A 15375-nucleotide genomic window follows, 5' to 3' on the forward strand; every position below is an offset into this window, starting at 1 on the left:
CTCTTCCTCAATGGATCTAAAAAATACATTAAGGAACTTATGAGTGTCCTCACGGCATACGAGCAAGCTTCGGGCCAGCTCGTAAACGCCTCGAAGAGTAGCTTTATAGTTGGTCCTTCCACTACTATAAAGCGCACTCAGATCATCCAGCACTATACTCGATACTCACGAGGATGTCTTCCTTTTGAATATCTTGGATGCCCCATCTTTTTAGGACCCGCGAGGCATCATTACTTTGATACCTTGTTGGGTAAACTCCGAAAGAAACTAAAGGGATGGAAACTCCATTTCCTATCACCTGGTGGGCATATCCAACTTATTTGACACATCCTCATGAGTATCCCATTGCACACCCTCGCGGTTCATTCACTGTCTTCTACGGTCCTTTGCTCAGTGGAATGACGATGTGCACGTTTCTTATGTTCAGGTCACCTCGAGGGAGAGTACCGCCACCATTGGGTTTCTTGGGAGAAAGCATGTCGGCCGACACATGAGGGGGCTCTAGGGATCAGACGCCTCACGGATGTCCAAGATATGTTTCAAAAGAGGCTCGTATGGCGATTGCGCACCACATACTCATTATTGGGTTGTTTCATTTACGCCAAGTATGGCGAGTGGGCCCATCGAAAGGTTGATATTCGGGGTCCTCAGCGATGGCAGACGTGGCAGCGCCATTGGCTTTAGCTTGCCCAAGTCACCCGCTAGCACATTAGACGAGGCGAGATTAGTGCCTGGTTTAATACCTGGCATGCTGATGAACCACTCACGCACCATCCACAGTTTGCCCCACATGAAGTGCGCCTAACAGTGGCTCAGCTGCTTATGGGAAACACGCAACACCTACTACAGCAGCATGGCCTCCCTTTAGATACGTTACCTGAGGTCCAGAGCACCTCAATGGGGTCTACTCCCGACTTTGCCATTTGGATGCTCACACCCAAAGGAACATACTCATGCAAATCTTCATGGGAGCATTTCTGTGAGAAATCCCCCATCCAGCACTGGGGTTGCCGCATCTGGCATACGGCGATCCTTCCTCGAGTCTCCTTTTTTCCTCTGGAGACTCTTGCGTCGCGGCCTATCGACCGATGATCGAGTGACCAGTAGAGGTTACTCTCTCGGTTCCCGCTGTCACTGCTGTCCCATAGCTCTACATACTGAGACCATTGACCACCTTTTCTTCCAGAGTGAGGCAGCACTCGCATGCTGGTGCCTCATCACCGACCTTTGTCGTCCACTGACCCCATCTGAGTATTTTGGTAAGTTTCTTATCTCGCCAACACGCTCTACACGAAGCCCCATCCTACACATCCCCATAGCTTATCTACTATGGGAGATATGGAAAGGGCAAAATTCTACTCGTTTTGCTGCCCATGCGCGTCGTGGATATCATGCGTCGAGTTCAGCTGTGGCTAAGGAGCATCCACCATCTAATCCCCCCTCGAGCCAGCAGATCAACACTCGCCTATGACCTCCTACGCTCCGTGGGCATTCAGGTGACAGCCGCCCCCATCCGCATTCCACATCGAGTTGTTTATTGGCTTCCACCGCCAATAGGCATCCTTAAATTGAATGTGGATGGGGCGGCCAAAGGGAACCCGAGGCTAGCGGGGGGAGGGGGTATCTTCCGGGACCATACGAGGAGTATACTCTTTACTTTTTCTTCTTTCTACAACATACAGACTAATACAGTAGCCGAGGCTATGTGATAAGCCTAAAATTTGCGGTGTTTTAATCCCTAATTTGTCGTTGTTTTCTTAGGCTTATGCAATAAAATTTGTAATTCCTTCCTCAATTAAGATTTTAGTATAATGCTGAGTAAGGAGTCGAACCCTAGGGAGGCAGTTTTGCAAGAAATTCTGATTGACTTAGTGAAATTGAGAAGGTTTTAGTTTAAAACACTAGAAGAGAGAGAAAGTTAAGGAAGTTTATGGAGTTTTTATGATTTAGGTATTAAAATGATGGAATTTTTGTGTGGAAGTTTGAATTGATGAGAATTGAAGAACTGTAACTTGAATTTTTTTTGAATTCTAGAGAGAGAAAGTGAAGTTTAACCTAGAGAGAGAAAGTGCATGAAATTTGGGGATTTTTGCCCTAACAGTCAGATCTGTCAAAATTGACAGATCTAAATGATAGGAATTGTTGAAATATGATGAAATCTAACTTCTAGGATAGAATTTTGGCTCCTAAAAGAGATCCTATGCTTCTCCCTCAAAATCAATGATTCTAGGGCATATATCTTTCGCCTATGCCTTGGCGTGTTAGAACGTCTAAAAATCACAGATCTGAGAGGTGTGAAGACTTACAAGACTCTGGAGAGGCTCCAATCCGAATTTGAACTGCTGAATCAAGCTGTGTCCTCCTGGCCAATTGTTTTGGAGCTCAAAACAAAGTTCCAATCTCGCCACCTTCCTGAGCCCAATTTATAGTGTTCTTGGCTCAGAAAGGTGGTTACAAATATTACAAACAAACCCTGAAAATTTCAGGTCATTTGGAAATCAGGATGAAAAGTTATGATTTTTTGAAGTTTTTAGGCTTGATTTTCTCTCTCCTCTGGTCGAACGGTTAGAGAATCCACGTGGCGCGCTCCGATTGGCTGCACGTTTTTTTTCTTTTCTCAAGCGCTAAAGCGCCAAAATTCGCCACGTACCCCCCTGTGTAACAGAATGCATACAGCGCATGGTGAGTTTAATTCGCATGTAATATATGAGTACAAAGCGCTCAATGCCTCCAATTGCGCCACGTACCCCTCTGTGCGTGGCGCGCACCGCGCTACGCACAGAGGGAGAAAATGATTTTTCTAATTCAAAAAACCTATTTACTCCGCTTTGTAACAGTAACGGCGACGTGGCGCTGCGTTGCGCCACGTCGCCCAGAAAAATTCAAAGAAAAATAGAAATTACGCTGAAATTTATAAAAAAACCCTTTGCGGCTTTTTAAACCTGAAAAATGCCCTTAAAAGTCCGAAAATTGGATAAATACGCCTGTGATCAATTAAAAAAAATCCGAGAGTGATTTTTTCAATGAATTAAATTTCATTTCTTGCTCTAAATCATTCCAGAAAATTCTAAAAAAATGTGAAAAAATCAGAAAAATTATAAGAATATATTTTCAACTGAAATAAATTCATTTGAAAATATATTTTGACTTTAAAAATCATTTTTCCATAAAAATAAAATCAGAAAATTGTGCATAATTGACTAAAAATTCATAAAATTGTAAAAAATCAACTTTTTTGGAAATTGCTTATATTTTCATAATGATAACATGCAATATTAATGTTTTAGGTGAAAATTTCTTATAAATTCCATGATTTTGCATGATAAAATTGCATGTTATCATACCCCCCTACTTAAACATTGCTAGTCCCTTAGCAATGACATTCAATTCACTTTGACTTTCCTTCTTTATCCATGAAAATAAGAATAGATGTGCATGAAGTGTTTCTAATATCAATCACATCTTGAGAAGAAAATAACCATGAAAATTAGGCATTAACCTTCGCAGGAATGCAAGGATCAAATATTTATCATCAAAAGATAACTAATCGAATAAGGGAAATATCCGAGACTCCTTATGTCCAGATTCACTAAGATGATTCAAGGCCATAATTAGAAGAAAATAAGATTTGAAAATTAATTCCCCCTCCCTAGATTTTGGACTTTTATTTCCCTTAGGCTATAAAAGATTTTTGGGCAAGGTGCTTGTCTCATTTCTACAAATTGCAGTTTTTTTTTTTTTTTTTTTTGAAAAAAATTCTTTCAAAATTCTCACTTAGCTAGTTGCGGGGGCACTTATTTGCGGCCGAGCCACTTATTTCACTGTACATGTGCCATTGCAACTAACCCACTCTTTTTTTGTTGCAAATGTAGATTTGACAGCGTAGTTCCCTTGAAGATTTTCACCTTTGGGGTTTATTACGTCCTTTTGTCTAGGGGGGAAGGAACGACTTCGTCAAGCTAGAGTGTTTTTGAAATAGAATTTTTATGAACCTTGAAGTCTTAGTGGTTTACCAAACCTTCAAGAATCTCAAGGATTTCTCAACCATTTCAAAAAGTTATCTCAACAACTTAGAAATGACTCCCACATTGCCTAAAATCATAATTTATTCCTCCTTAACATGCTCATGATCCGCTTGAAAAGCCTAACTTCTCTACACACATTTTTATGCTCAAGGATAAAAAAGTTCTCATCAAAGTTGGGTTATGGTTGATTACAATCGAAGAAACATCTACCTCACCACTAGGTAAAAAAATATGAGTTCTTCCTCTCTACTATTCATTCATGGTCATAAATGCAGAAAAAATCAAGTGGTAGGAGTTGCAAACAGTAAATGGAAGATATTTCTCAATTGCTTATCACTTAAAAGCAAAGAAAACAAATAAAGCAAGAAAACATGCCAACACAAGGGAGTAATCCCTTAAAAAAAAAATTTTTTTTTTGCTTCATTCTTGCAATTAAGATCAAAAGTAATTGTGAAAAGGGAATATATTTCCAAAGTAATTAGAAATAGTGATCTTAGCCATTTAATAAAGTTTTCTCACCCCTCTCCCCCCTACTTGGATGATGCAATGTCCTCATGCATGAATAAGAATTTAAATTTCATAAGGTAGGGGTTAGAAATTTCAAACCGACGAAGGTGACATTTCTGACAATTCCAAGGCGCACTAGAGCATGAAAAAAATCTGGTAGACGTTTACAGGATTAGAACAAGTATTGATCACTACCAAGAAAAAAAATTCATTAGCAGCAAACTTATAGAAATAGCTATACAAAGCATAAAAAGAACTAACAGAAAGAGTAGCTTTTATTAAGAGAAGTAAAATATGGAAAGAAACTTTAGAAATGAGAATTTTATTTAATTAAATTTGTTACCTCAGAGGCTGAATGTGTTACCTTTCAGAGACCTGTTATCTCCCTCAGAAGGCAAATCATCACAATATTGTGATCTCCAAGAAATTCTCAGTTCAATACATGGTAAGTAAAAAATTGAAATTTGATGTAGATGAAAATGATGCATATGATGTGCTTTTATTTTTGGTTTAAGATGATCAATTCCCATGTGTACAAACTTATACTTCAGAAAAATTGTTATGCCTAACTTCTTGAAAAATTTAGGAAAAGATACATCATGAATAAATTCGAAGAATGATATGCGTAAAGTATATCTCTTTTCCATATAATGATTATGCCAATCAAAAAATAAAATTTTCTGTAAATTTAGTCTGTTGTTTGATGGGTTAAGTATTGAATAGTTTGATGAAATCCTTTTAAAATGATTCTCTTTAAAAGCTTTCAAGTCATTCAAACTAAACAAAAGTATCTTCGTTTAGTTGTATTTCGATGCATACCTTTTAAAGAAAAGTTGTTTAAGAGAATATGGATAATCACATGGAAAAGTGAACTTTGAAATAAATGATTATGCCAGTCTGTGAAAAATATTTTCTTTACAAGTGGAATTGTAATGCATCCATTAATACCTTTGTCTAAGATGGAAGGTAAATGAAAATCAAGGTATTTAATGATGGATTTTTCATGGATTGGCTTGATTCCTAAATGATGAATGACATTTAAGACAGAAATTTTGTTTTTTCTCCAGAAAATACATGGGTGTCTCAACTGGTCACTGTTAACTAAAATTTCTCTCATTTTTACTTCTCTTCCTCCACCAATTTCAACAATATCCATTGTATTGTCCATAATCATCTCATTTGAATTGTTTAGCTCTCTTTCATCAAAAATCTGTAATGAGTCATCATTAAGATCCACATTAGTTGCTGTTATTTCATCTTGCACTTCTAAAAGATTATTATCATCATTGACAGTCACTTCTTCCGAGAAGAGTAGATGAAGATCTGAAATAGTATCATCGTCATCACTCATATAATTTTCCATATCTGTTTTGACCCTAAATCCTAAATCCCAGACAAATGGAATGAAGTCATGAGATGATTTAAGCTCATCGATTTCCTCATCGTCCTTCTCATATCCTTCGCTTTCATTCGTCTCCTCATTAGGATCATTGATTTCATAATCTATCATCTTCTCTATCTCTTCTTCCTCATCATTCTTCTCATATCCTTTACTTTCATTCGTTGAATTTTTCTGAACTACATTTGGCATTACTTCTTCATCCATCTCCTCATGCTTAGCATTGAGTTCATCATGTTTTTTACTATAAGGCTCTACGAGTGATGAAATGCTATGTTCATGCAGCGTATTTTCGACATCAACCAAATTATGAGTTGAGAAAGGACCTTCCATGATTTTACTTTTGGACTTTTCTTCAAGCTCTTTTTCACATTTCTCTATTCTCCTCAAAAGTTCAAATTTTTCTTCTTGCCTTTTCTTCTCCCTTTCTTCAAATTCTTCAGTTTTGTCCCTGGAAAATGACAACAATTTGGGATCAATGTTATCATCAGTGGAAATATCACATCTATCAACAACAGGGAAAATTGAAACATCATCATAATTTTTATGAAAATCAGTCCCTTTGGTTTCATATGTGCCACGAAAAATATAATTGTTAAATATCTCTCCACACTCTTTTTCAATCCACTGTTTTTTCCTTAAAAGATAAAAATTTTCCTCATTAGTAAAATCCCTTTCTAAAGAATTCCACCACTTTGAAACTAAATCATTGGCTTTTGACATTTCAGAAATAAAGCTAACTTTCTGCCTATCATTTCTTAACTCCGGAAAGCTATATTTGATTTCATTTTGTAGCATAATCATGCCTTCAAAGTATCTCAACTTCAAAAATTCACCATGATCACTAAAATATGTCAACCATTTAAGATCATTTTCATGATTATCCTCTACAAACCCAATATTTCCCTTTAATAGATGACTTCTATGTTGGGTTGTTCCATGGAGTAATTCAAACGAAGAACTATGATCACACTTGTCTATGCTATAATGACTTGGAGAATAATGCTTGGAATTCATAAAATTATTATTCTCATGATTTTGAATTCCATAAATTGAGTGATGATTCATCTGTTCAGGTTTTTCAGAATAAGTTGATTTAGGATAAGAGTCTCTATATTTCTTATTGAAACCATTATAAGCATGTGAATGGGATTCATGAGTAGGAAAATAAGCATGTGAATGGGATTCATGAGTAGGAGATTCATGAGTATGAAAATCATCATTGAAAGGATAATGCGGTGATCTAGATGACTGATTTTCATTAGCATGATAAGTAAATGAGTTGGAAGCACAAGAATTAAATGAATTTTGAGACAAATAATTAGAATTCAAATGATGATCATTGTATGTAAAATCACTTGCACTTGGATCATACATGTAATCATTTTGATATTGAGAGAAATAATTTACATGATTATTATGTTGGTTATATTGACCACAATTTGGAGTTTTCTGAAAATTATTAGACATGATTATTCATAGAAAATATTTTCCTCTGAAACTTTATCAATCTAACAACCAAGATGATAAAAGAGTGCAAAATTGAAAGAGTAGGTCAAGAATTCACCTAATTGGAGCCTCATGTATCCACACTTTCAGAGTCTGCACTGTCATGTCAATTCAAGAAATATAACAGGAAAAACTGAAACATTAATTTTAGAAATTTTGCAATCACTGTGCCTCCCCGGCAGCGGCGCCAATTGATAAGCCTAAAATTTGCGGTGTTTTAATCCCTAATTTGTCGTTGTTTTCTTAGGCTTATGCAATAAAATTTGTAATTCCTTCCTCAATTAAGATTTTAGTATAATGCTGAGTAAGGAGTCGAACCCTAGGGAGGCAGTTTTGCAAGAAATTCTGATTGACTTAGTGAAATTGAGAAGGTTTTAGTTTGAAACACTAGAAGAGAGAGAAAGTTAAGGAAGTTTATGGAGTTTTTATGATTTAGGTATTAAAATGATGGAATTTTTGTGTGGAAGTTTGAATTGATGAGAATTGAAGAACTGTAACTTGAATTTTTTTGAATTCTAGAGAGAGAAAGTGAAGTTTAACCTAGAGAGAGAAAGTGCATGAAATTTGGGGATTTTTGCCCTAACAGTCAGATCTGTCAAAATTGACAGATCTAAATGATAGGAATTGTTGAAATATGATGAAATCTAACTTCTAGGATAGAATTTTTGGCTCCTAAACAGAGATCCTATGCTTCTCCCTCAAAATCAATGATTCTAGGGCATATATCTTTCGCCTATGCCTTGGCGTGTTAGAACGTCTAAAAATCACAGATCTGAGAGGTGTGAAGACTTACAAGACTCTGGAGAGGCTCCAATCCGAATTTGAACTGCTGAATCAAGCTGTGTCCTCCTGGCCAATTGTTTTGGAGCTCAAAACAAAGTTCCAATTTCGCCACCTTCCTGAGCCCAATTTATAGTGTTCTTGGCTCAGAAAGGTGGTTACAAATATTACAAACAAACCCTGAAAATTTCAGGTCATTTGGAAATCAGGATGAAAAGTTATGATTTTTTGAAGTTGTTAGGCTTGATTTTCTCTCTCATCTGGTCGAACTGTTAGAGAATCCACGTGGCGCTCCGATTGGCTGCACGTTTTTTCTTTTCTCAGCGCTAAAGCGCCAAAATTCGCCACGCACTTCTGTGTAACAGAATGCATACAGCGCATGGTGAGTTTAATTCGCATGTAATATATGAGTACAAAGCGCTCAATGCCTCCAATTGCGCCACGTACCCCTCTGTGCGTGGCGCGCACCGCGCTACGCACAGAGGGAGAAAATGATTTTTTTAATTCAAAAAAAAACCTATTTACTCCGCTTTGTAACAGTAACCGGCGACGTGGCGCGCTGCGGTTGCGCCACGTCGCCCAGAAAAAATTCAAAGAAAAATAGAAATTCGCCTGGAAATTTATAAAAAAACCCTTTGCGGCTTTTTAAACCTGAAAAATGCCCTTAAAAGTCCGAAAATTGGATAAATACGCCTGTGATCAATTAAAAAAAATCCGAGAGTGATTTTTTCAATGAATTAAATTTCATTTCTTGCTCTAAATCATTCCAGAAAATTCTAAAAAAATGTGAAAAAATCAGAAAAATTATAAGAATATATTTTCAACTGAAATAAATTCATTTGAAAATATATTTTGACTTTAAAAATCATTTTTCCATAAAAATAAAATCAGAAAATTGTGCATAATTGACTAAAAATTCATAAAATTGTAAAAAATCAACTTTTTTGGAAATTGCTTATATTTTCATAATGATAACATGCAATATTAATGTTTTAGGTGAAAATTTCTTATAAATTCCATGATTTTGCATGATAAAATTGCATGTTATCACTATGGCGATCCGTGATGGTCTACTCCTCTGTGAGGAACGGAACCTTCACAACATCGTCGTGGAATCAGACTAATAGATATTAGTTGATATGCTTCGTCTAGGTACATGCTCCCAGTGGCGACTACACCGAGTATGGCAGGACATCATGCGGTGCCGTCCTCGCACAAAATGCTTTCGTCATCAGCTGCGACAGGGCAACTAGACAGCAGATGCACTCGCGAACCATGTGGTACATGCACAAACCCCCTCCTCCATCTTTCTTTCTTGGCAGGCGCTCCCTCCGACAGCTAGAGGTTGTTATCGCATCGATCGTCTCGGCATGCCGACCCTCTGCACACAGCGCATCCTCATAAGCCCCCGTGATTGGAGGATTGTGTGGAACGCTGGAGCAAGAGGGTGGACTGCGCCCGCCTCGACTAGAGCCCTCGACTAGAGGCGAGGACATCTCCCAAACTACATCATCATCGTGGGGCGGCTCTAGTGAGACGACGACGTGCACACTTCCCCGAGCGCCTGCAAGGTATCATTTATGTATCTTTTCTTTTTCTCAACATGGGCGTGGACGAGTGGGATCCGAGTGTAATTGGGATATTTATACTCGCTCCACGCCTATAAACATTGGCAAACACTTCACTTTATAAATATAATCCCCCTGGGTGGCGTCCAGGGCATGGATGGATCGGTCTAGGGACACAACCCCAGGGTTGGCCGTACACGGCACCATGTTTTTTGCCAATTAAAAAAAAAAAACAAATGGCCTAAAACAAAGCCGCCAATGCCAATCCTGCCGCCCACCACCACTGCCACCGTAAATCACTGGAAAAGGTAATTTCCATATTTTGGAAATTTAAAAAATTTCATAAAAATCAAGAAAAACTGCAAAAAATATTTTTTGCACTTAAAATAGTAAACAATTCAAAAAAAAATATCTAAGTAGTTGATTTCAAGTCATTTTAGCTTTTAAAAAAATTATAAAAAATATCTAACTCTAATTTTCATTGTTAAATATTATTTAGTGTTTTTCCTTCTATTTCTGCTTCTGTTTTCCCTTCTAAAATTAGCAAAAAAATCCAAAAAAATCCCATAAATTACATTTCTCATATTTAAACTCACTTCCTTTATTTCAAGCTTCAGAAAAATGCTGAAATTGAATTTGTGCCTCTTTGAGGATAGACCCCTTGCCCTATATTCATTATAGAGTCTTTAAGCAGAAAATTTTCATAACTATTGTTGGTTAAGTCTGAATCAAAACAACAACATTAAACCCCCTCAATTAGGACTTATCACATATGCCAAATTCTCTAGGTTTTCTTTCTAATGTTTCAGCCTTGACATTCTTGAGAAAATTAAGTAGGTTAACTATGCTGATCTGAATATTGTTCATGTTAATATTAACAATGAAATCTGAGTATGAGTCATGAAGTAACTTAATAATGAGGTGACTTGTAAGTTAACATGAAACCATTCCTAACGTAGATACCACCTTTTCATAATTCCAACTCTCTTTAGACAGTGCATCCTGGCCTTAGCTTCTATGTCTTCACATTACCTTAATAGCTAGAATCTTATTAAGGATGTGCACTATTGAATCATAGCAAAGTGAACACTACATTGCTGACTCTTTACTCATACTCTTTGATAGACCCAAAATGTGACATGGAATGATACATATTTTAAAGTCATTTTGGAAACATTGCATGTGTATTATCTTCAAATTAATAAGAATTTTGCATTTCATCCACTAAAGTGGGCAAGGGATAAAAAAATCCATTTTAATGTTATTTTTATTCATGTTTTACATACTCAATAACTTCCTAGTAAAAATATGTTTAAGGCAATGTAATTTTAAACGCTCTATCTAGTATGTCGGTTTATATTTTTGCAGGGATGAAGTCAAATTTGAAGAAAGAAACAGAGATAACAGAATCGAGGATATCAAATGAAGAACAAAGAAAATAAATAAATAAAAATGTTTATTGGGCCAGCTAAGAGCCGACCAGGCATGTCAGTGCCCAAGCCAGTCACATGAAGGCAAGTGCAGAGTGCTCAAGCCAGCCCACAGCCGGCAAGAGGCGATGCCTGGCAGGCAAGCCCAGCCGGCCACACAAAAAGGTCACCTGAGAGCCCATTATGGCCCACAAAGAGGAACAAGATCGCGCATGCAAGAGAGGTAATTTTGTTTATCTCAATACATGATAAATGTCGAGTAATTTATACTGTTGCGTTTATGAGAATTTTTCAATACTAGATTAGATCACAATCTATTTTACTTTTGCATCTGGTCAGTTCGTTGAGCAACCAAGCAATCGCGCGGCCTGTTGGGCCATAATGTCATCTAATTTTTAAGAAAAACCATGACTGGGCTTTGAGCCGACCAAGCCCGAAGCCCGTGTCATTTTGGGCTCATTTTTAATAGGCGGATATAATTTCATCCATCTGATCTTCTTTAAAACAATCAAACCATGAGATCTATCCATCCATATTTTTCAAGGGATTTTATTGGTTATCACAGAAGACGGGAATGGGGGACCCTCCTACGGACGAATCAAAGGAAAGAGTGCTGATGGAGCACTAATGGGGCAGCTGATGGGGCCTGCTGACATGGCAGATGCTGGTACACCATTTAATTTGGGTCCATAGTTGTGATTTAATCATAGTCATCGGACCTAGATGAGGGTGATCGATTTGCTCGGGGCAGTTCGGTCCAACACCGCCCCTAGTGGTCGACGACGCTGGCTGGACAGTGGTTGTTGGCCGGCAGAGGGGGACCGCCAGGCCATCCAACGGCCTAGGAGGACCCTCAGGGCCCTCCCCCTCCATCTGACGGCCTGGGAGGTCTCTCCTAGGCCGTTAAAAAGGGCCCGAAGGGCCCCAATTCATTATCTTTCCACCATAAGCCACACGATGGTGGAGATGCCTTCCGACGACGTTGAGAGCAGGAAGGAAGGGAGTGACACCCCTCAGAGCATTCTTGGAGCTCTAGAAAGCACCAAAGAAGAGTCTGAGCAATTAGATTTGCACCCAAAGGGAGGAGGCGAGTAAGGAGACCGCATACCAAAGTTAGGCATCAGCGATCGGCGCCGCCACCTTTGCTCATTGAATGAGGGCAATTTCAGGTGACCTTATGATTTTCTTTAGTTGATTTTTATGTTCCATGAGACTCTGAATGCATGATTTTATTCATGAACCGATATTTATGAGTTTTTTTAGAGCTTTTATCACCGCGACTTCTGTTGGACATTTCATCGAACATCTCACCTGTTTGATGAATATATCTTGATTTATATAAGTTTTTCCCTCTCTCAACCTTATAAAAATCTGAATATAAATATATATAACTCTTACCCAACTCCAATCGGGAATTCTATCGAAATTCGAAGAGGCGTTCTACAAAATTGCCTCTTCTACCCCACTTTTCTTATATAAAATACTTATAAAATCATATAATAACTAAATAGACTATATAACTCTTTATTTCAACCTTTTTTTGGGAATTTGGTCAAACACCTTCAAGATGTTTGATAAATCACCCTTTTACCTCTGAAATTTGACCATAAAAATCTGTAAAAAATATAAATAAAATATAAAATAAATGTATTAACTATCTAATAACTAAGTAAACATCTATAAAACTGCATAAAAATATATTGTCTTCATACCTATCTACTTATTTAGGTATATAATATTTATTTAATTACTTAAATCTCTCCCAAGCTATAATTGTGTATTTTATTCTTCTTCTTTTACTTCCTCTTACTAAAATAACTACCCTTTCTTAGCAATTTTACACCCTTCACATCTTCTTATCTTAGATCCCTAATCTTAACTAAATACTTAAATCTTAATAATTATTATTATCCCTCTCTTCTACCTAGAATGAAACTTACTATTAATAAAATAAATATCATTTTATCTCTATCAATATTATATTACTACTATATATATCTTCTACTTCTTCACTAGCTATATTACTATCATTCTTAAATATAATATCTAATATCTTAATTCTTTATTATTCTTATACATATAATATCTGATATCTCTTTTCTATTTCTCGTATTATTTTAATATTCTATCTACCTGTTAATTACTTATCTCTTCTTATACTTACTATCTCTACTATTATTAATCCTATTAAATAACAACTCAGTTATTGAATACATCTCTAAAAGGCCAGTCCCTGTGGAGATGGCCTTACTCACACTATACATTTGAGTAAGTTTATATACTTTATCAAATTTATTTGATTTTAAGCAAATCAAAATTTCAATGACAGTTAAAAATTAACCCACAATTTGCCTTCATCACCCCTTTAGAGATATCCATTTCTTGTTCGACATGAGCCTCATTTCCAACGAAATTGGCTAAAACTTGTACTTGAAGACTATCATCCAGTTCATGAGCTTGTCATAAAGTCTGGACTTGTCAAATTTTGGATCAAATATTACCTAATGTTAGTTGAAGACATATTTTTTGGGGGGATTAGGTCATTTGATACCTAGGAAAATTTTGGCATATGTCCTATCATTAATATTGAGGTCTCACTTATAAATCATTTCACACGACCATCAAATGCACGGAAAGGGGGAAACTAACATTCTGCTATCATTTATATCATAATATGTTGATCAGAATCCATCTCATAGGACTTTCAACGCCTTCCAATATTTGACATACTTTGATCTCCAACATCCATGGGACCTGGAGTTCACTCCATGAACCTGAGTTAAATATGTTTGGATCCTATAACGGAGGACCATGCATAACCTTTTACCCTTTACGCTGATGCTCATAGTTTGGTGGAATATTGTTAAATTTGTCTCTATTGTAATATATCTCTTCATCTAGCATGTGTATCGTATGCATACTTCAGGGATATGAGTGTAACTTGACTATCAATTATAGTCAAGACTATGAGTTTAAATTTATATCAGTCAACTAACCCTTGGAAATCCCACATTAGGTTCATGTAAGTTCTTTAGGTCTTTCACTAGATCCAACATACAACAGCACAATCTTACATATCGTAAACAAAATATATTAATAAGATTTCAAAAAACATAAATCACATGAAACATTTGCTAAAGTAAAAATCTAAAAGACATGAAAAAATTCATAAACAAACATTCAAACAATGTAAAATGATCATAATCATTTTATTGACTTTATAATTCAAATATTAAATTAGTACATTCAATTACTCCAAAACTATGCATTATTACATTTAAGAAATTTATTGAAGTGAAATAAGTCAAATTTAATTTATTTAGTTCAATAAAGTCAGTAACATAGTTTTTCAATTTCTTTGAAATTAATTTGACATCAAATAGTTGAACACCTTAAATTATTCAACTTGGAAAAATGGATTTTTTTACTTGTGATTTATATTTATGAGTTAGTTGAATTAAGTAATGTAATTTTTAAATAAAGTGAAGAAATGAAACATATAATTCTTTCTTTTAAATACCCCCTGTGTAAAGTACATAGACATAATTAATATCATTTCTAAAAGAGAAGAGTGGCTTAGTACAGGTTGTCTTGATCTATGATGAGGAGCAGGGGTGTCCATGTGGCTGCCACATGATACAAAAAATGCTTGTGTTAACTATAAGCCAATGTGGTAACGCCATATAGCCCTCGAGATACATCTATGTGGTATTATCATGTGACATTGGGCCCACAGGTTTTGCTGCCATGTGACATGGGAGTGTACATGATGCTACAATACGGTTTTTCCCACCTAAGTATTGCTGCCATTTAGCCATTGAAACCTAGGTGCCCCTGTTACACGGTATCTGGTGCATATAAAGCTCCCCATGCTGTACAAACAAAATTTTCTTACATTCTGTTCTTGCGCACCAGCTGGACCATACTCATTGAGGATTGGGGTATGACTCAATGCGTACCAAGGGCGGTTGGCCCATGGAAGTGGGCCCAAAACTCAAACTGTTCTAGACACCGTTTTTGGCACTTCAGTTTGGATGATCATGATGAGTTTTTTCATGTCACTCATGGTAAAACTTGTCCCTCATACCCGATAACCTCAATACTCGGGTTTTTTAATTATATGGTTGATACTTTGAATTTAATCAATAGCATTTATA

This window comes from Wolffia australiana, chromosome 5, assembly GCF_029677425.1.
Source record: "Wolffia australiana isolate 7733 chromosome 5, ASM2967742v1".
Lineage (NCBI taxonomy): Eukaryota > Viridiplantae > Streptophyta > Magnoliopsida > Alismatales > Araceae > Wolffia > Wolffia australiana.